At 46.4% G+C, this 19,926-nt stretch overlaps 1 long non-coding RNA gene across 1 annotated transcript in view; it reads left to right on the top strand.

The window, feature by feature from the left end:
* The first annotated feature begins 9,175 nt into the window (after positions 1-9,175).
* The window catches only part of LOC144139537 (uncharacterized), a 31,254-nt gene continuing 20,503 nt past the window's right edge, over positions 9,176-19,926 (top strand). The window contains exons 1-3 of the long non-coding RNA XR_013316253.1: positions 9,176-9,310; positions 11,749-11,877; positions 16,332-16,386. This is a non-coding gene — a long non-coding RNA (uncharacterized LOC144139537). The remainder of the gene's footprint in view (positions 9,311-11,748; positions 11,878-16,331; positions 16,387-19,926) is intronic.

Raw genomic sequence — 19,926 nt, forward strand, 5'->3', positions numbered from 1 at the left:
TTTTGCCTAACTGCTCCCGCGACGTAATTCTCGGAATGGACTTTTTGACGGACAACGGCGCAATAATTGATCTCCAGACCAAGTCGATAACTTTTTCCGCTGATCACTCTACGACGCCGCCACTGAATCCCGATCACCGTGCTGCTGTAAGGATCGCCCACGATCACGTCACCCTGCCACCCCGCGCAAGCTTGATGATCGCCGTCTACTGTGAGGATGCTGCTTCTGACATGGACGCTATCGTAGAGAGTGATCGAAGGTTGCTTCTCAACCGCGGTGTCTCCGTCGCAAGAGGCATTGCGCACTTTAAGCAACGCCAATCTCGCGTTTTGGTCACTAATTTCACCGAAGAATACCAGCATTTAAACAAGGGAGCTGCAATTGAGTTCCTCGAAGAAACGCAAAGAGCAAGTGACGTGCTCGCGGTCGCCGACTTTGAACGCACACCCGATGACACCTTCAAGCTTCCGCAGCCCTTCGACGTGAATCCGGCGCTACCGCAAGAACAAGGGAACAAATTATTGGCTTTGCTGCGTCGCTACAGCGAGTGTTTTTCGTCGAGTTCAAAATTACGTCAGACACCCCTAGCGAAGCACCGTATAACTGAAGATGGAGCCCGACCTACCTGACAGCCACCGTACCGCGTCTCTTCCCACGAACCGGAAGCCATCCGGACTCAAGTCGACGACATGCTCAGTGACGACATTATACAGCCATCGAAAAGCCCCTGGGCTGCGCCGGTCGTACTCGTAAAGAAAAAAGACGGCACATTAAGGTTCTGCGTTGACTAGCGGCGAGTAAACAAAATCTCCAAAAAGGACGTGTATCCCCTGCCACGAATCGACGACGCCCTTGACCACCTCTGCCATGCGAAGTACTTCTCATCGATGAATCTGAAGACCGGCTACTGGAAAATTGAAGTGGACGAGAGAGACCGAGAGAAAACTGCGTTTATAACCCCGGACGGCCTATACGAGTTCAAGGTGATGCCGTTTGGGCTGTGCACGGCGCCAGCAACGTTTCAAAGAGTCATGGACACTGTGCTAGCTGGCCTGAAGTGGCACACTTGCCTCGTATACCTCGACGACGTTGTGGTATTCGCCCGGAATTTCGACAACCACCTTGCAAGGTTGGAGTCTGTACTCGAGGCCATTCGTATATCGGGGTTAACGCTGAAGCCTGAAAAGTGTCGTTTCGCGTATGAGGAGCTGAAGTTCTTGGGCCACGTCGTCAACGCCGCGGGAGTCCTACCTGACCCGGAAAACGCTTCGGCCATTGCGAACTTCCCAAGGCCGAAAGACAAGAAGGGCGTGCGAATATTTCTCGGACTGTGCGCATCCTACCGGCGCTTCGTCGCAAACTTCGCCCGCATTGCAGAGCCACTCACACGCTTGACGAAAGATAGCACGCCTTTTAGCTAGGAAAACGACCAATAGAAGGCATTCTGCGAGCTGCAAAAACGCCTGCAAAGCCCTCCCGTGCTCGCTCATTTCGACGGAAACGCGGAAACAGAAATGCACACCGACGCCAGCGATATAGGCTTGGGTGCCGTTCTCGTCCGAAAGCAAAGCGGCAGCGAAAAAGTAATCGCCTTTGCCAGCCGTTGTCTGTCGAAGGAGGAGAAAAATTACTCAGCTTCTGAAAAAGAGTGCCTCGCAATTATATGGGCCATTTCAAAATTTTGCCCATACGTATATGGTAGACCATTCAAGGTTGCCACAGACCACCATGCATTGTGTTGGCTCGCCAATTTGAAGAACCCATCTGGTCGTCTTGGGCGGTGGAGCTTGTGCCTGCAAGAGTTCGACGTTACAATCGTCTACGAATCCGGCAGGCAACACTCCGACGCCGACTGCCTGTCCCGCGCCCCCGTCGACCCGCCACCACTAGACTCCGATGAATACAGCGCGTTCTTCGGAGTCGTTACGGAGAGCGACCTAGCCGCCCAGCAGCATGCCCACCCCGACTTGCGCGTCATGATCGACTACCTCGAGGAACAAAATGTCCCCGTGCCTAGGGCGTTCAAGCGGAACTTGCCAGCATTCAGCCTCAAAACCTCCGTCCTCGTGAAGAAGAATTTCAGCCCCGGAACGAGGACCTACCTACCTACATGTCATTACTTGTCATCACTTTGTCATCACTTCTTTGTAATTACTTGTCATTACTTGTCATTACAACATTACCTACTTGTCATCCATGCAGAGCTCCGTGACGAAATTTTGGAAGCGTGCCACGACGACCCGTCTTCCGGACATCTCGGCACACCTCGCACTATTGCAAAAATCAAGGCGAAGTACTTCTGGCCCCGCCTTACATCCGACGTCACCAACTACGTTCGGAGTTGCCGTGACTGCCAGCGACGAAAAACGCCGCCGACAAGACCCGCCGGCTTTCTGCAACCGATCGCCGTCCCTTCGAGGCCCTTTCAACAGCTTGGAAAGGACCTTTTAGGCCCGTTCCCTACGTCACAATCACAGAACAAGTGGATTGTCGTGGCGACAAACTACATGACGCGCTACGCAGAGACCGCCGCTCTTCCGAGGGGCACTGCACAGGAAGTCGCAAAGTTCTTCATAAGCCAATTTGTGCTGCGACATGGAGCCCCGGAAGTCCTAATCACGTACCGCGGAACGGCCTTTACTGCGGAGCTGATGCAAGGAATATTACGCTACAGAAACACGGATCAAAGAAGAACGACGGCGTACCACCCCCAAACGAACGGACTAACAGAACGTCTGAACAAGACAATCGCAGATATGCTGTCAATGTACGTTGATGTTGAACATAAGACTTGGGACGAAGTGCTCCCGTATGTCACGTTTGCGTACAACACGGCTATCCAGGAGACGACGCAGCTAACGCCGTTCGAGCTTGTCTACGGAAGACGGTCAACAACGATGCTCGACGCCATGCTTCCGCACGTAGAAGACGACGACCTCAACAGCGACGTCCAAGGATACCTTCAGCGTGCGGAGGAGGCCCGCCAGCTGGCTCGAGTTCGTACAACGCGCCAGCAGCTCGTGGATGCCGGGCGCTACAACCTCCAACGCCGAGACGCCGAGTACCACCCAGGGGACCGTGTTTGGTTTTGGACTCCCATCCGACGACGCGGACTCAGTGAGAAGCTTCTGCGACGATATTTCGGACCCTACCAAATTCTACGACGTGTCGGCCAAGTTACCTACGAGGTGATCCCCGATGGTGATTCCGGAACATCACGACGACGCACGCGGCCCGAAGTCGTCCACGTGGTTCGCTTAAAACCTTACTGTGCAAGATGACGGACTTTTTTTGTTGTTGTTGTTTGTTCGTACTGTCTTTTATTTTAGCATCGGGTCGATGCATTCTTAGAGGGGGGGTAATGACGCGAACAATGTATGGGCTCGCTTATTTATGGTTTGTTTTTACTGCCGGCGCACGCCCGGCTGTGTTATCTGCGTTCCAAGCAAAGCGCGTCTTCCATTCTTTATTTTTATGCCGCACGGGCTATCACATTCAGATAAGCAAACTGTTTCGCCCTAACGTCGCTAGCCCAGAATAATCGTCTGTGATCTACAATTTTCTGGATGTGAATCGACGGTTCCAGAAACACTCGCGCCGTAGATAAAAAGCCTGCAGAGCAGACGCCTCGGCATTCGATTCTGCGACGCTCGCCGACGCAAGTCAATTTGTTGACCGCTGCTTCGCCGCCTCTGTATTCTTTTGAGTTGTTAGGGGAGCACAAGTTCGCTCCAACAAACTTGTTTCTCCTTCAAGACTACTGCGTCGTCCTTGGCTTCGTGACAGTATAGCCATTGTCCGCAGACTACAAGATGTGAAGATTATAGCCATAGGCTTAGTTTAGATGCTTTTCAATGTCTGTGTTTTAGAGCGTTTTCTCGTCATTGCACATGAAAGTTGCGTAAACCAATAGTGGGTAGAAATTTCAACAGTACAGCCAGTAAAACGCTTGTCTATAACAGCGATTTCAACTTCAACCAGCTACATCCGAAAACTGCCGAAACATAATCGTTCCAAACATGTCGGAGGCAAAAGCGAAGGGCTAAGACTTCAGAATTCCGCAGTAGTTTCATTCAAGTCCCGCTCCGTCGGGGCAGGATAGGGCTGAGAGTACGAACGCTGTGTTATAGACAAGCCTTTTACCGGCTGTACCTGCGCAAAATACCAGAGAACACAGCAATATAGTGGGCGGTTTCCTTAAACAGCATTTCTATTTTCCCAGTTTCCTTTCCCACAGTTGATAATTTCTTGATAATGCCTGCTAGGTCCACATCTTCTCCGTGCGCATGGCGTGAAATGCTCGCGGTTTGCATAAAGTTGTGTGCATCCAATGTTTTTATCACAATTTTTCAGGGCACCCCCTTTATTAAGATATTTTCTTGCAGAAGAAACTTTCTTTCGTATGGTAAGTGACAGATATTGCGCATTCAGTAAATAAATAGCTTGCTGAAGCAACATAATTTCAAACCTCCAGCTAAAATTTAGTTACGCGCTTCCTAGCATGTTCGAAGACATTTACAGCAATCTGTATGTAACGACACTTTGTTTCTAGACTCCATAAATGATTCGAAGTATTTCCAAGCTCTACTTAAAAGCACCAAGAACTCTCAGTACATAAAATAGCCAGAACTTAAAAAACACCACATATATGTGCGGGAAAAGTAGACTCACCCGTATTTCTTTTCAGTGCTCAGTTAGCCGCGATTGTCCACCTGACTGCCCATGCCAAAGGTTAGGAGACGGTCGTCGTTCATGTGTACGAGCCGGTTCGTCATCGCTGCTGGACGCTAAGAATTTTTGGCCCGTTGAAAAAATTTGAAGTCCAAAGATTCCTCATCTCTGCCAGGAATGACACCAATAAACGCCTTTAGATTTGAAGATATCCCTGGCGTACTGTTTCCTTTATTCGACCAAGGCAATTAGGATGTTGCATTTTATTATTCATTTTCTTCACACACGAGCAGAAAACGTACAATTGACATTGACCGGCTGGTCGGTCATGGTGGGCCTTTTAACTGCTTCACATTTACATGCCGTCGTTGAGTCGCATTTTGCCTGCTTCATCTTGCCTTGCTGATAAAGTAAATAAATGCTGCAAAAATGACCACCAGATTTCTAGCCCGGCACATTCGCATCTAACTATACATATTCGGAATATTTCTGCAAAAATGTTGAGAACAGGGCCTGTTGGTACAGATTCTTAGTGGGGAACCACTGCGAACTGGCCGGACGAACAAATAAAGACAACACAGGAGTGGTTTTTTTTAGAGATAACGTTACAATAAATAGGTAATTTCGCATTAAAATGTTGCACTGATTTTCATATTGTGTTATCTACAGTCTTCAGGGCTGTCTAATATTAAAAATGTTTGACGTCATATAAAATTTAAGCGAAAGATTACGTGCACCTACGCGCAGCTGTGGATCGAAATCCTTCTTCTATCTCAACTGAATGACGGAACGCACGACCACATGTCACTATTTATGTTGCGCCAAACAGACGTCAAAACACATTTTATAGACATACAAAATATCAAAAAACGTTCACCCGAAAACTTTTTAGAAAAACAATTTGCGACAATTGTAAAAAAAAGTTGAAACACGAAAAACATTACCATGTCGCTTTCTATGGCCCAATCTTTCTGGGTGGAGTAGAATTTAGACGGAGGCCTTCCAACGCCAGAGAGTCCGCCAATCACGTGACGGTGTACGACTTGGTCCGCCCAGGTAACACGCACTTTCATTTTACAATTATTTTCTCAACCCATTTTAAATACTTTTAAGCAATATTAACAAAAAGTAACCATAAAAACTTCACAATCATTAATTAACAGCACACTTCTTAAAAACTAATTCCCGTATACCAAATCGCCATCCCGTTGCCAACTGCGAAATGTTTTTTTTGTATACAGACCACATACCAACACGAAACTTCAACGTAAAAAATGTGTGGAACAATTATTTATGTTTTATGTGCACGAAATCACCGGCTACAAATCGTTTACGTTAAAAGGAAGTGAAGCGCCAATGCGAGGTATCAACGATCTGGGTGTTGCTACTGATAAATCAGTGCGCACGGGCGAGACACACCCAAATATTGATGAAGGAAACAGTTCAACGCGTTAGGTACGTTTCATGAATGCGCTTATTAGATGCGACGCATCTCTTTAACTCGCCTTGTCCCTCCATGCATGCATCCGGTGTCCATCCGCACGCCTCTCCCCCATTCTCCTCGCCACGCCAGCTGCGCGGTAACGCCGCTCTCACCGCAGCGCCATCTTGCGTTAGCGCTCGCTCCCCTCGCCATGCCAGCTGTGCGTCAGCGCACGTTAGTGCTCGGTTAACACATGCGCATGCCCTACTCTCTCTCATTACCCTCACCGTTAACGCGCGGTCCATATAAACGCGATGACTGCGCCGCTCCGCTCAGTCGCTCCACCGCCGCCGCTCCGATGACATCCGATGACCACCGATGATTTGAATGGAGACTAACAGGTCTGCTACCGCGATGCTACCGCGTCGCATCACCCCATGGTTTCCCCCGCGGAAAGCTGTGGTCAATTTTTTCTTGGTCTGTCACTCTAATAAATCAGAAATGTTACTGGTGCGTCTGCTCTCAAGTGGATCAGTAACTCACTGACAATTTTGTGGATCACTGCCGACGCGCCAGTGGTGACCAACCAGTGATCCATCCGCTGGTCACCAGTAGGTCACTTGAACAACTAGTGCTTTACCGCGCCTGTAACCCGTTTCCAGCAGTGTAAACGTTGGCAGTAAAAGGCGTGGCAGACTTTTCAATACCGGGAAGTGGAAGGAAAAGAAACTAGGCACGCAAACGCTGGGAACGACAACAAAGAAGGGTGCTGCGGGCGTATAGACATGGCCGACGTTGGTCGCACAGCGGCAAACATCTGAAAAACCCTTCACGTAAAGAAACTGCGGATCCAACTACGAGCATGCAAGCACGCAAACAAATAAGCAGGCGCATACGAACGCTTGGTGCTTGGAAGGCACCTGAGCCCTCACGAATTATTTTTGCTTGTAGACATAAAAGCCGGGAAACCTAACCATAAGCAGCTTCCCTGTAAAACAAATATCTAGGATTGATAATAATAACACGACAAAAATCTGGACATTTTCCGGCTAATGAATGCGAATATTGAAACGAGAAGCTTTCTTGGGTGCGAAAATCAAATGGCGAAGTACCCACGTCAAAGCCATTGCAATCAAATTCAGAGCGTCAATGATCGAAGTGCAAGCTTCAAGGATCAAAGTCAAAATGGCCAGAGAATCAGCCTAAACATAGGCGACAGCAAACGAATCCCTCGCCAGAAAGCTGAGCGCCGCACCCACATCATGGTCATTCGAAGGGAAGCGTTCAAATGTGCTCGAAAATCGAAACTGCTTCAAGCCGGAAAAACAAAAATTCTCTCTCTTTCTCTCTCTCTTACTGACTCTCCCTCTCCCTGTCTCCCGACCGTCCCGGAATGGCGCAACCGGATAGACATCGCTTCGTAACACAAGGGACTCAAGGATGTTTCTGACCCCGGGAAGCGTTTTTTTCCTGGTCGTCATCGAAATCATGTGACCACCCGTCGTGTAAAGTTAGCTTTCCCGCAGTGCTTTTGATTATGACACCGCCATCAGTGATACAAAGAATGCTTCCCTTTAATATAAGTCGATGACTTTATGACCCCAAGAATTTCTAATGGCCTGACGAAAAAATAGGAGTACCGAAGAAGTGCAACCACAACGCGCTGCCCCAGAGGAAACAATAACTGGCGTGTTAAAGCAACAATGTCGCTCGCCTTCCCCATCCAGGTGCAAACGTTTCTCGACTGAGAAGCGCCGCCAAGGCGCAGTAAACTCGTCGACTGATTCCTGGGCGTGCTATACCCTACACTTTGTCATGTGGAAGAGAGTGCAGCCATGATGATGATGAGCAAACGTTCCTTATAAAGAAAAAGGTAGGGGAAGGGGGCGTGGTCAGCCTGTCAAGTCCAGGAGGTTCCAGAAGGCAGTTCCTTCCCCACCGGGTAGACTAAATAGCTTGATCATTGGGTGAAGGGGAATGGAGGGGGGTTGGTTGAGGTGGTAGAAGTGTGGATTCTGGGCATTCAAGAGACCCTGAAAAGTTTTTCAACTTTTTTAAAATCTTGAATGCTTTCAGAACGTAGCAAGCCAACATATCCAGTACTTAGGTTAGGGGGTCACAAAGTACCTCACCCGAAACTTGCTGCTCTATGCCCATCAAATAACTTAGAAACTTGCTCAAAAGATTTTTCTTTCTTTCTCGGTCTTGGTATTCTTCGAGCGCTGGAATTACGTCATTAAGGCCATCTAGCGGCTTCTGGCCAGCTTTATTTTATTTGCACCAATGAACTCATTGGATAGCCACTTTAAAAAGATAGCCGCAAAAGCAGCACAGCAGACAAGGAAGGCGTATCTGCTGCGACGAGCAAATCACGTAGTGCCGCTCCGCGATGGCGACAACTATAGCTTTTGCAATGCCTCCAAACGCTTAAGAAACAGTGAAAGCGGTAATAGGAAGTGGAGCACAGTCTTTTTAATTTATATGACGAAATTTGTTCCGGGCAGTATTACATAGCTAACATGTGAAGGGAGCAAGTGTTAAAGCATTAGCTTGGAATGTGGTGAAGTCCTGTGCAAATGTGATATTTCTTTACAGGCGTCGCCAGGTATTGTGGGTACGCGGAAGTGGGGTGTTGCGGAGGTTATTTGTTACTCTCTTTGAAAGGAAAAAGATAGAGATAATAAACATCTTTAATTCCCAGCTCATTGGTGCAGGATGTTGAGAGCGCCCGCCATGTAAGGGGCGTCCTCCAGTCTCGGATGCCTTAGTTCTTGCTAGCTTTCAAAACTAGCAACAGTTCGGCACATGAATATTGTAAAGCCCTCTTTCTATCATACTTTCCAAATGCACGCAAGTTTGATTTGAATGCGTTCGACACAATAGCCTTTCGTTCTTAGACATGGTTCCAAAAATATAAGACGCTGGAATTGCGGCGAGTCCCTTACGTGCGAGTACACTTTTAGATCCCTTTTTTCGCTGCTGCCACTCAATCAGCCTGTCGTAAGCTTTTGGAGCTAAGAAACAAAGCCCATACTTACGTTTGTGGAACAGTTCGCAGCTTTCTTTACCTTCTATCGGATATTGGCCATTGCTGACTTTATTTGCGTCAAAAGCACGGTTTTGTTGTTTCAGTGAATCCTACATCAAGTTGACTAAAATTCTATGAAACACTTTCGTTGAAAATCAAGGAGGAGGCTTGGAACCTTCGCTGTAAAGGTCACTCTTTTAATTGCAATTGCTTTATTTTGTTCACGAGGCCTCAGCTTATTCTGTCGTAATATTTTAAGTACGTTTTTTATTGAACAGCTCGTCTTACAATTCTTGCTGTATCCACAACCACAACTGGCATGTCATACATGTAAACGCACGCTTTCATTAATGAAAAGCTTGATAACGCTGCATGAAACTGTATGACTCGAGTCAAATATGCGAAATTTAGTCTTATATAAAAAATAATAAGCTTTTTATTGGGCGTTTTGTCGTAGGCAACTGCGGTGGCTTTCAAAAGTTGGATATTTGTGTTGCTTCTTTTCGTACAACCTAAGCAATTTTAAGCAGTAATTTTTGGTACCATTTCTTGTTAGTACGTCCAAAAAGCGTCTTTGTACTGCTCATTCAACATACAAGGGCTCAACAGAAAACAAGGAATTTTCCAAAACCGCTGTTAGCAGTGGCGCAGACAGAAATATCTTTCCGGAGGTTATATACGCCGCTTTTTTAAAAACCAAAACAAAAAGGAAACACTGCGCCCAAACAAAGGTTAGAAACTTTTGGGCTATATCAGACGGACACACTTCTGATTATTGCTTTTATATTATAGCATATTAATTCGGTGTATCATATATCAAAGCAATGAAAAAAAGGAGGGGTGAGGAAGAAATGCGGCGCTCAAAAATGTGTGTGTGTGTGTGTGTGTGTGTGTGTGTGTGTGTGTGTGTGTGTGTGTGTGTGTGTGTGTGTGCGTGTGCGTGTGTGTGCGTGCGTGCGTGCGTGCGTGGGGTGGTGTTTTGACAGCGAAACCCCCCCACCCCCCCGGCTACGCTCCTGGCTGCTAACGTACCTGTCTAGTATTATACCGCTAGTCGAATCATCCCTGACAATATATTTTAGGCTCAAGTATTCGCTTTTGTGTGCAGAAATACTATTTTCTGAAACTCATGAGCAGTCATCACGAAATTAGAGCAGTTGTTATGATGCTGAGTACAATTGTAAATCATCAAGTGCAACCTAATTTATGAATTTGGCAAGAAAATAAAACTTAAAGAATTTAAAAACACTACAGTACTGCCAAAAAAATTTAAAAAAGGAGTGGGGAGACCGGAAGGAAGGAGAATATTATATAGAAAGTTATTTACTCTTCTGAGAAGAATACTTTTCAATACCCTATTGAATACCCTTAAGAGAGACCATCGCTCCAAACACTACCTTTTTTGATGCGCGTACCTTCCCCGAACACGTATTTTAGAATACAGCGTTTTATCCTCATTCTTGCTCTCACTAAGAAAGATTTAAGAATTGTACGGTTGATGGTATGAGTGATGACGACTCCATTTCTTTGAACCCGTACTCTCTCAGTTGCAAGGCCAAACGGTTTCGTCCTACACCGGCCACCAATCTTTTTTTTAGCGCGCCAAGCTTTCACAAGACCTGAACAAAAAAGGGTTCTTGCTCGCGTTCAGGTTTAAGAAAATAGAGATTGCGGTTTTTGTTTTCCATTCAGATTCGGTGCTGATTGAACTAGATGACTGGAAGTAATTCTTGTTTTATAATTTTGAGGACCTGTTTGGCAATGTTGCTACAAGCTTGAACCAAAATCAGGTTGGCAAATCGTTATGGGGTACATATAAAATTACTGTTTCTTATAAAATCAGCTTGAAAGTAGTTATGGTCACATGACCTAAACTGACATTCCGAGCATAACGGGTTGGGGTTGCCAGTGGAGTGATTGGTAGCACTGCAGACAAAAGCTTTCCCCCAGTTTCAACATAAATTTATTGAATGCTTGATAAAAAATAGTAAAGACTCGTGTTTTGCCTTTCGCCTTGGTTATTTTGGGAGAAGTAAACCTTGCTGAAGTGAGCGCAGTATTCAATTTTGTTGCGGGAATAATGTTTCTCTTGACGGATGGGAGAAAATATGATTTTCGACGCGACACGTTACTCTCCCAGGTACACGAATAAGTACGTTTTGAAGTGTAGTTTCACCCCACGAATCTTCTCCGCTAGCGCAGAACGGCATTTTTCATATTTACGCTTGCAAAGATAAAACTAGAGATAAAAAAGTAATACTGGCTAACATTTATAACCGACTGCCTTTCCCTTTTCACTGAGACCATTTTGTGAAAACCTTCTCCTGTCACCAGACAAGCTGAACATGCAAGTTCTAACAATTCCTTTGTGCGGCTGTGTGCGCTTGTTATTAGCATTTTTACGCAAATTTAGTATTAGGTCCCGCAATAACTAGCCACTACGATTTTTTTTTTTCTCTTTTGCAAAAAGTATATTCAGAAGTTATTATCTATAGGAGTTTACTTCGTTTTGGCCAGCGATAATTGGGGTAAGACATTTTCCTACCACCGGAGACGCTGAATATTTAACTGCTTAAAAATTCCGGTGGGCATTTCACATATATGTTTTTATTTTTTTGTGTTTCAGGGCGAGCATACATTCATCTACTATTTTTGCTCGACCATTGCACAGAATTTTTCGGTGCAACAGTTCTTGATACGACGTTATGAAATCCGTTCATATTCTCCTTATTATGTTCATGCTGACTTCTGTGCTGTGAGTACTGCTTGTTACACGCTAAAAATGTTCTTAGTTGCACTGCAAACAAAAAAGCTTTAGTAATTTTTTAAGTGCTTGGAAATGACTTATTTTGACCTCGAGGTTTCTTAGGGAAACAAGAAGTCGAGCTCCAGGTTCATGCACCTAAAGTGTATTTTATAGACACAAACGAGAATGCTACTGATTATAGACTAGCACAGCAGAATGAATCACAGGAACAAATCGAGGCAACGTAAACCGGACGGGCACTTTTAAAAAGAACATGCACCAGTAAGTGCATTGTTTCGATAATAAAGCCGAAACAGAACTGACCTATTCACTTTTGCTGTAAGATGGAGTGCTGTAAAACCATGGAGTCACCATCAAAATAATCAGTTAGAAGGCAACCATACTTCCAATATTATGCACAACGTAACCACCGTACTCCCTTAACCGCAAACAATATTCACTTATCTGCTCCTCGCTAAAATTATGTCGACCGCGCAGTCATATTCATTTCCCCCAGAAGGCGAATGATCAAGGTAGCGTTTATGTTAAGCCCCCTTAAACGCAGCTCTAGGCCGTATCACCGAATTTGGTGCAACGTTTATGGCGGAAGCTTTACGTGCCCTATTTTTCGAAAGCAACTGTGTGGTTGCTGTTGTGCGGTACAGAAAATTGCCCCAACTGGAAAGTGAAAATAAAATACACCTTCCTGCTCATATTGGATTTGAATCCGCGTTTCCTGAGCGAGAGCCCAGTGCGCAATCACCTGGCTGATACTGCACGTACTCAACTATGAGGCCACTGCTAGACCTATATGCATGCCCCGTGGGTCTAGACCTATGCATGCTTACACGTTGCTTTCCTGTATATTTTTTTGTTATGAATAATAAACTGATGCTGACAACAAGTGAACGCGATGGCACGTTAATCGAAGAGGTGCACCCCAGCCGCGCAATATTGCGATTGTGGGATATCTGGGGCGTGTGTCATCAGGTAGCTTGTTAGCGTATTTTAGCACAAAGAAGAAACCATTGCGAAGAAATAAACGTAAATAGGAAATAGTAGAACTGTAGAAGCCTGTCGCTGTTATTCGCGCCAAAAGAGGGACGCACGTAACCGAAGAAAGAGACGCAAATACGATTCGGCAGTAGCGAAGTCGTTGGTAAGTATCGCCACGTTTTGACACCCAAGCGTATAAGCAGTCTGAAGCACCCGAAGAACTTCTTTAATGTAGCGGTACCACTAATTTTCGAACTATGTATTATAATCATTACAAGCTTTCCACAGGGTAATACAAACCAAATCGCGGAACTCTATCCACGAGGATGTGGCTGCGGACAACTTCTCAAGAGGATAATAAATTGGGACCAAATGAGTAAACCACTGGTACAACACCGTCAGGAGGACCATTAATGGGAAAATAAGGGAAAATAGAAGAGAGAGCTGGTGATGGAAAAATTCAGACTGGGCGCATGAAACAGCCGAGGTGGCTTTGCTGAAAGAACTTCACATAATATGAACATTCTTGCTACGACAGATAGACGAACTGGTGATACACCTGGAAAAAGCCAAATCACTCAACCAAAAACACAATTGGCCCCATTGAAACAGAAAACCATTGCCATAGTCAAGCCTCGTCACCACACGACTGTGATGAGGGGAGAGTTAAGAAGAACCTGAAATAAAAGCAATGTAGTACAACAAGGCAGCCCAGTCAATAACACAAATTCGGGGCAGTTGTCCCTTTGCTGCACAAAACTTTATTATTTTGCTTCATTATGCGTGTGAGAAATTTTTTTATGATTTAAAATGACTCCGGACATCACAAATATGAAGTCAGAAAAAAAATTTGGTTCATTAGGACGGACACTAGGACACACTGGGCACTGGCTGCACCATATATCACTTGAACAAGAAAGCTGCCTTCAGAGCATGATTTATGATTGAAGCGAAGATAATAACGCAGAGTTTGTGTTTCTATAATTTGTAATAACAAGGTAATTGCACAATTTCGTTTACCTGTTGCTGCCCATTCAGCCACCCGGGCTCGATACCAGTTGAGACGCGTAAAGAATATTTTTTTAGCACATGGAAGTACGTGCTACCCTCTCCCCTTTAATTTTTGAAGGTCTGGGATCTTTTGTCTGTCAATAGGTGGTGTTAAATGTCGAGAAAACTATAAAGTACGAGAGAAAAAAATGTATTGTTTTAGTTGTTGCTCCTGAGCAACACTGGGCATGAAAGGGTTATGTCCGCGTATATCCAAAATTGAAGGCGAAAGCGTGACATTACGAATAAGAAATTTGCCATCCCTTACTAAAAAAAGTTGAGAGAAGCGCGTAAGCTAAAAGTGCGCTAATCGTCGCTTATAGTGCTACCAATTGACTGTAAAACTTTCAAAGACTCAAATCGCAAACGAAGAACGATCTCATGCGACGATCTTTCTAGCACTAAGTATAAACGCCTGCACAAACAATCTAAATCTACACCGATACGTGGTTTATGAGATAACGGTAGACTGTTGCACTGCTTCTTCATGATCGATGCATTTATTCTCTCTTCCAGAACCATTCTTTTTTGCGCAATTTCCAAGTAACCGTTTTGACACAATGAAATCCCGGTTTAACGCGCGCGCCTTGTGTCTAGACATCTTATAAGCTTTCCGGTCGACGAATACGTCTATGGGAAAATGCATTCGTTTTTTGACAGAATGCCATTGGTACAACTAAAAATGATTTCCCTTAAACTTTCGCTATAATAACTCGTTACCTCTTTATAGAATTTGCATCTTTTTTGTCGCTTTCGTTTCTCCATCTGGCAGCCCGAACTACTACAGCAAGCAGGCCGGCACACACCACAGCTTCCCTATAATCTCGGTTCTGCGCAGCTGGTGTGCACCTGGTCTATTCACGTGCCATCACCTTCAGATGTCCCGTGGCACGCACTATTGTACAACTCTTACGTTACCACTCCTTAGTTTTGGGCATTTTTTGAAACAGAAACTTGCCATGGTAGGAGAGTGCAATTAGAGAAGAGAAGGGAATGTAACAAACAACGTGGGCGCCATTACTCAAAAAGAATAAAAAACTTGAAGCAAATTTGTGCACATCCGACGCTGATTGAGGAAATCGTTTCGTACGAGCGGTCTTTGGACATGCTCCAAGCTGAACAAACGGTAAGGAGTAAGACGGTCTGAAAAAAAAAAAAAAAAAAACCGACAATTCATTGCGTTATATCCATTGCGTTATGCAGGACATTATTGTTATACAAAAGAAACGCTGACGAATGGTTACCTGCAGATATTCGGTAGAGAGCAAACTCACATGCAATATGCTTGAAAACTTCTTATTCACGAACTTGATTAAAATGGTCGTCGTAGGGGCCCTCGAAAACATTTTGAAGCTCAGCCACGAGCACTGATTTATGTCGCAACACTTCACTAGTTTCGGCTATGCATTATGTTATGTAATGCCAAAAATTTGCAATCCTTAAACACAAGATTTTCCCGAAATGAAAAATTGGTTATGAAATCGGCTGGTTTGCCTGTTTATCGAAAACTGTCGGTAAAATAGAAACAAAAAAGAAACATACGTGCAAAAATTACTTTATGTCCGCTTGCATGCTTTGAAGACGAAAGCTTCGTAATACTTGTTAACAATTGTTTACTGCTACATCGTATCTGTGTCCTTTTCGTTGCTTTTGTATCTTTGTTGGCGCGCATTACTTCTTACGGCTTCTTTTGGGTGAATGAATGTTTTCCGCTACGCCGTGTACCCGTCTCTTCGCTTTTGTTCTTGCGTTTTACGGCTGAAATTACGTCGGCAAGCAGGCTGCCGCACACCACAAGTTCCCTAGAATTAGGATTCTGTGTAGCTTTAGGCACCTGTTCAGCTCACGTGCCACCACGTTCAGCCGCAACGTGGCACGCACTATTCTACAACTTTTACGTTACCAATTTTTAGTTTTCGGACTTTGTTAAGCGGGCAGATTAGCCCCTCAAAGCTCCCGATTCTGGGTCACAACGTCCCCCCCCCCTCCGCCGCCAAGTTGGCATGTCACACGGGGAAAGGAACGAAAATGATAAAAATTTTTGTTCTAGCCCTTGAGACCTTCACGGACAGCGCTGCGGTAGCGCATTGGGCTGCCACTGCGGACACCGGTGTTGAAATCTGATCTGATCACACATGCCTTTTTTAATTTCCTGTTCCGTTTTTTTGAACCGGATCGCAGCGACAGTTTTTCGGAAGATGGGGCACTTAGGCCTTCGCCTTAGTAATGCCATCAGGTAATTACCAATAAACCTGATTCTTCAAACGAATATGGCACAGCGAATTCATGCGAAAAACATTCCTCGGGGCAGTCAAGTCTGCTTAAGTACTTTGAAGGCGGAACTGTGGCACTACTTATAAGGCCTAAATAGCAATAAATAAGAATGCACGTGTAATATTTCGCACTTTGCGGTACAGGGCATGGCGGGATCGGTCCAGATTATTCTACCCCACCCGAAGATGTTGGAATCCCGTAAGTATATTGAATTTCTTTACAGTTAGCGGATCTAACTAAAATGCAGTTGTCTATGATCTGGTCTCTTGCGTTCGCACTTCTCGTTTCGGTTTAAAGCGGGAAGTGGGAGTTTTAAAAGTCACAATGCTGGCCTAAAGGTCACGCGACAAAAAAAGAAAGATCTAGTGCACGTCGTTATTTTCCACGAAACTGGTTTATTGTCCCCCTCGCACGCCAGAAATTATTAGGCATAAAGAGATTAGGTTTTTACTACGACCGAGAGGTCTTTATATTACGGTGTCAACTTCAAAGTTATTTGAATATAACGCAGCGAAGATGAACTGTGTACGACAAGCACCATTTTTTATGCGTGCATAAATCTTTGTACTCTCCGTAAATACGTGTTTCGTATAAGATGCTGCGAGATATTCTTTTTATTATGTTGTAGAATATGTTTATTCGGCATTGTGAGGCTCGGCCGTATATACTTGATTCGTACCTTAATATGGCCGCGAACTAGGCATTGAGTTTGTTTGTTTATGTTTTGTTTTTAATGCCCGCCCGCACCCGGCTATGTTATCTGTGTCCCAACCAAAGCGCATGTTTCATTCTTTATTTTGATGCCGCACGGATTATCTCATTCTGATACGGAGAGCGTTTCGCCCTAACGCCACTAGCCTCCAATAATCTTATTTGATCTACAACGTTCTAGGTGTAAATCGACGGTTTGAGAAACACTCGCGCGTAAAGGTAAAAGCCTGCAGAGCAGACGCCACGGGTTTTCCTATCGCCGACGCTCGCTTGCGTACGTCACTCGGCTGACTGCTGCTTCGTCGCCTGTGTATTCTTTGAGTTGTTAGGCGAGCACAAGTTCGCTCCAATAAACTTGTTTTCCTTGAGGGCAACTGCGTCGTCTTTGGCATTGTGACATCTGGTGGAGGTGCGGGGTACGCACCTTTATGCTCCCAAAAACCTGTAGAAGCCGCCAAGCCAGCCCAACTCGTGTCAGCCGCCGACAGCAAGGTCTACAGCCAGAGTTCGGACTGCTTCTGGATAAAGTGAAGAAAGAAGACGTCGCGAAAACCTCCATGATCAGCGCAGGTACCATGACCAGCGCTTCCAATCCTGCCCTCGTTCTTCAGCAACCCAGGGAGCCCCCATCATTCTATGTGTCGCCTGCGGAGGACCCCGAAGACTGGTTGGAGCAGGTCAAACGGGTCAGGCTGTTTAACCGATGGGACGACGCGGAGACACTGAGGCAAGTGTTCTTCTAGCTTGAGGACTCAGCACCGATCTGGTTCGAAAACCACTACAGCTCCCTAGAGTCTTGGAACGATTTCAGAACAAAATTTTTAACGACGTTCACCACGGTTGTGCGGAAAGAGGGGGCCGAAGTATTGCTGCTGACGCGGACACAACAACCTAACGAAAACATTGTTGTGTTCGTCGAGGAGATGAAGAGGCTCTTCAGGCGTGCTGACCCTTGCATGGCAGAAGAAAAAATGTTACGCTTCTTGATGCGCGGTGTGAAGGAGGAACTGTTTGCTGGACGTGCCTGCAATCCACCCAAAACCGTCACCAAATGTGTGACCGAAGCCAGCACAATTGAGAAGGCCCTCTAAATGCGTGCGAAGCAGTATGATCGCAACTTTGTTAGCGCCCCCAATGTGAACTATTTCGACAGCACGCGGATTCCGGCCGACAGCCTACGCGAGACTATCCGCGCAATAGTGAGAGAAGAGCTGCGGAAACTTCTCCCAACGCCACCGCAACCCCAAGTCGCTTCCCTTACCGACGGGATTAAGGAAGAAGTGCAGCTAGCGTTTGGAACTTTAACAACGCCAGAAGCACCCCGTGAGCCGCAAGCCACGACCTACGCGGCTGCTGCCCGTCGACCTTGCCCACCTTCCCCACGAGGCTTTATACCGTCGTCCCTTGTCACCGGCCCGACCAACTGTGGTGAAACCCCCTGCCCCGAGGAAGACCGACATGTGGCGAACTCCAGATAATCGTCCGCTGTGCTACCACTGCGGAGAGGCCAACCACATCTACCGTCACTGCCCTTACAAGAGGCTCGGTTTGCGACGGTTCTCCGTCGACGCACCACGCCCCCGACCCGTCCAGCGCCCGACTGAGATTCAAAATACCTGTCGAACACCGGCCGTGGACCAGCCCATTTCAACCGTTCACCATCACCCTACCCATACCAGTCCACAAACCACCGTGCCAATGCTGACTTCGCACGTGGAGGGTCCCCCAGCCCACGCGGGGGAAACTAAAAGCAGCAACTTCTGGAGGTGAAGTTCCAACACGGCGGAAAAATGAAAACTCTACAACGACGCAACGACTCGCCAAAGACCATAATTCACGACATGGCCTCATCCCGACGACCCGATATAACCGGGACGTGACTCTCGAACACGACGACAACGACACGGCGCAACGCGTACCCGACATGACCAAGCCTGCCGCTGAGAAAACGACGATAACGACGACGCGTAGTGACCAACCGTCAAGACGCACAAGCCGAGATACGACACCCCGATGCAACCGGAAATCGAGGAAGGCGGCGTCTGACGTCCAGTTGTCCATCGACGGCTTTGATGTAGTTACCCTCATCGACACGGGAACGGACTACTCGGTGATGAGCGAATCATTCCCGTCTAAGCTGAAGAAAGTTACGACCAAATGGGACGGTCCGCATATACGCACAGCAAGAGGCCATCTCGTAACCCCAAGTGGAACGTGCACATCACTCGTCATTATAGGCGGCACCACGTACCCTGCTGTGTTCGTTATTTTGCCTAACTGCTCCCGCGACGTAATTCTCGGAATGGACTTTTTGACGGACAACGGCGCAATAATTGATCTCCAGACCAAGTCGATAACTTTTTCCGCTGATCACTCTACGACGCCGCCACTGAATCCCGATCACCGTGCTGCTGTAAGGATCGCCCGCGATCACGTCACCCTGCCACCCCGCGCAAGCTTGATGATCGCCGTCTACTGTGAGGATGCTGCTTCTGACATGGACGCTATCGTAGAGAGTGATCGAAGGTTGCTTCTCAACCGCGGTGTCTCCGTCGCAAGAGGCATTGCGCACTTTAAGCAACGCCAATCTCGCGTTTTGGTCACTAATTTCACCGAAGAATACCAGCATTTAAACAAGGGAGCTGCAATTGCGTTCCTCGAAGAAACGCAAAGAGCAAGTGACGTGCTCGCGGTCGCCGACTTTGAACGCACACCCGATGATACCTTCAAGCTTCCGCAGCCCTTCGACGTGAATCCGGCGCTACCGCAAGAACAAGGGAACAAATTATTGGCTTTGCTGCGTCGCTACAGCGAGTGTTTTTCGTCGAGTTCAAAATTACGTCAGACACCCCTAGCGAAGCACCGTATAACTGAAGATGGAGCCCGACCTACCTGACAGCCACCGTACCGCGTCTCTTCCCACGAAGCGGAAGCCATCCGGACTCAAGTCGACGACATGCTCAGTGACGACATTATACAGCCATCGAAAAGCCCCTGGGCTGCGCCGGTCGTACTCGTAAAGAAAAA

The sequence above is a fragment of the Haemaphysalis longicornis genome, unplaced genomic scaffold (genome assembly GCF_048455015.1).
Source record: "Haemaphysalis longicornis isolate Haplotype H1 unplaced genomic scaffold, Haemaphysalis longicornis Haplotype H1 scaffold_5, whole genome shotgun sequence".
NCBI lineage: Eukaryota > Metazoa > Arthropoda > Arachnida > Ixodida > Ixodidae > Haemaphysalis > Haemaphysalis longicornis.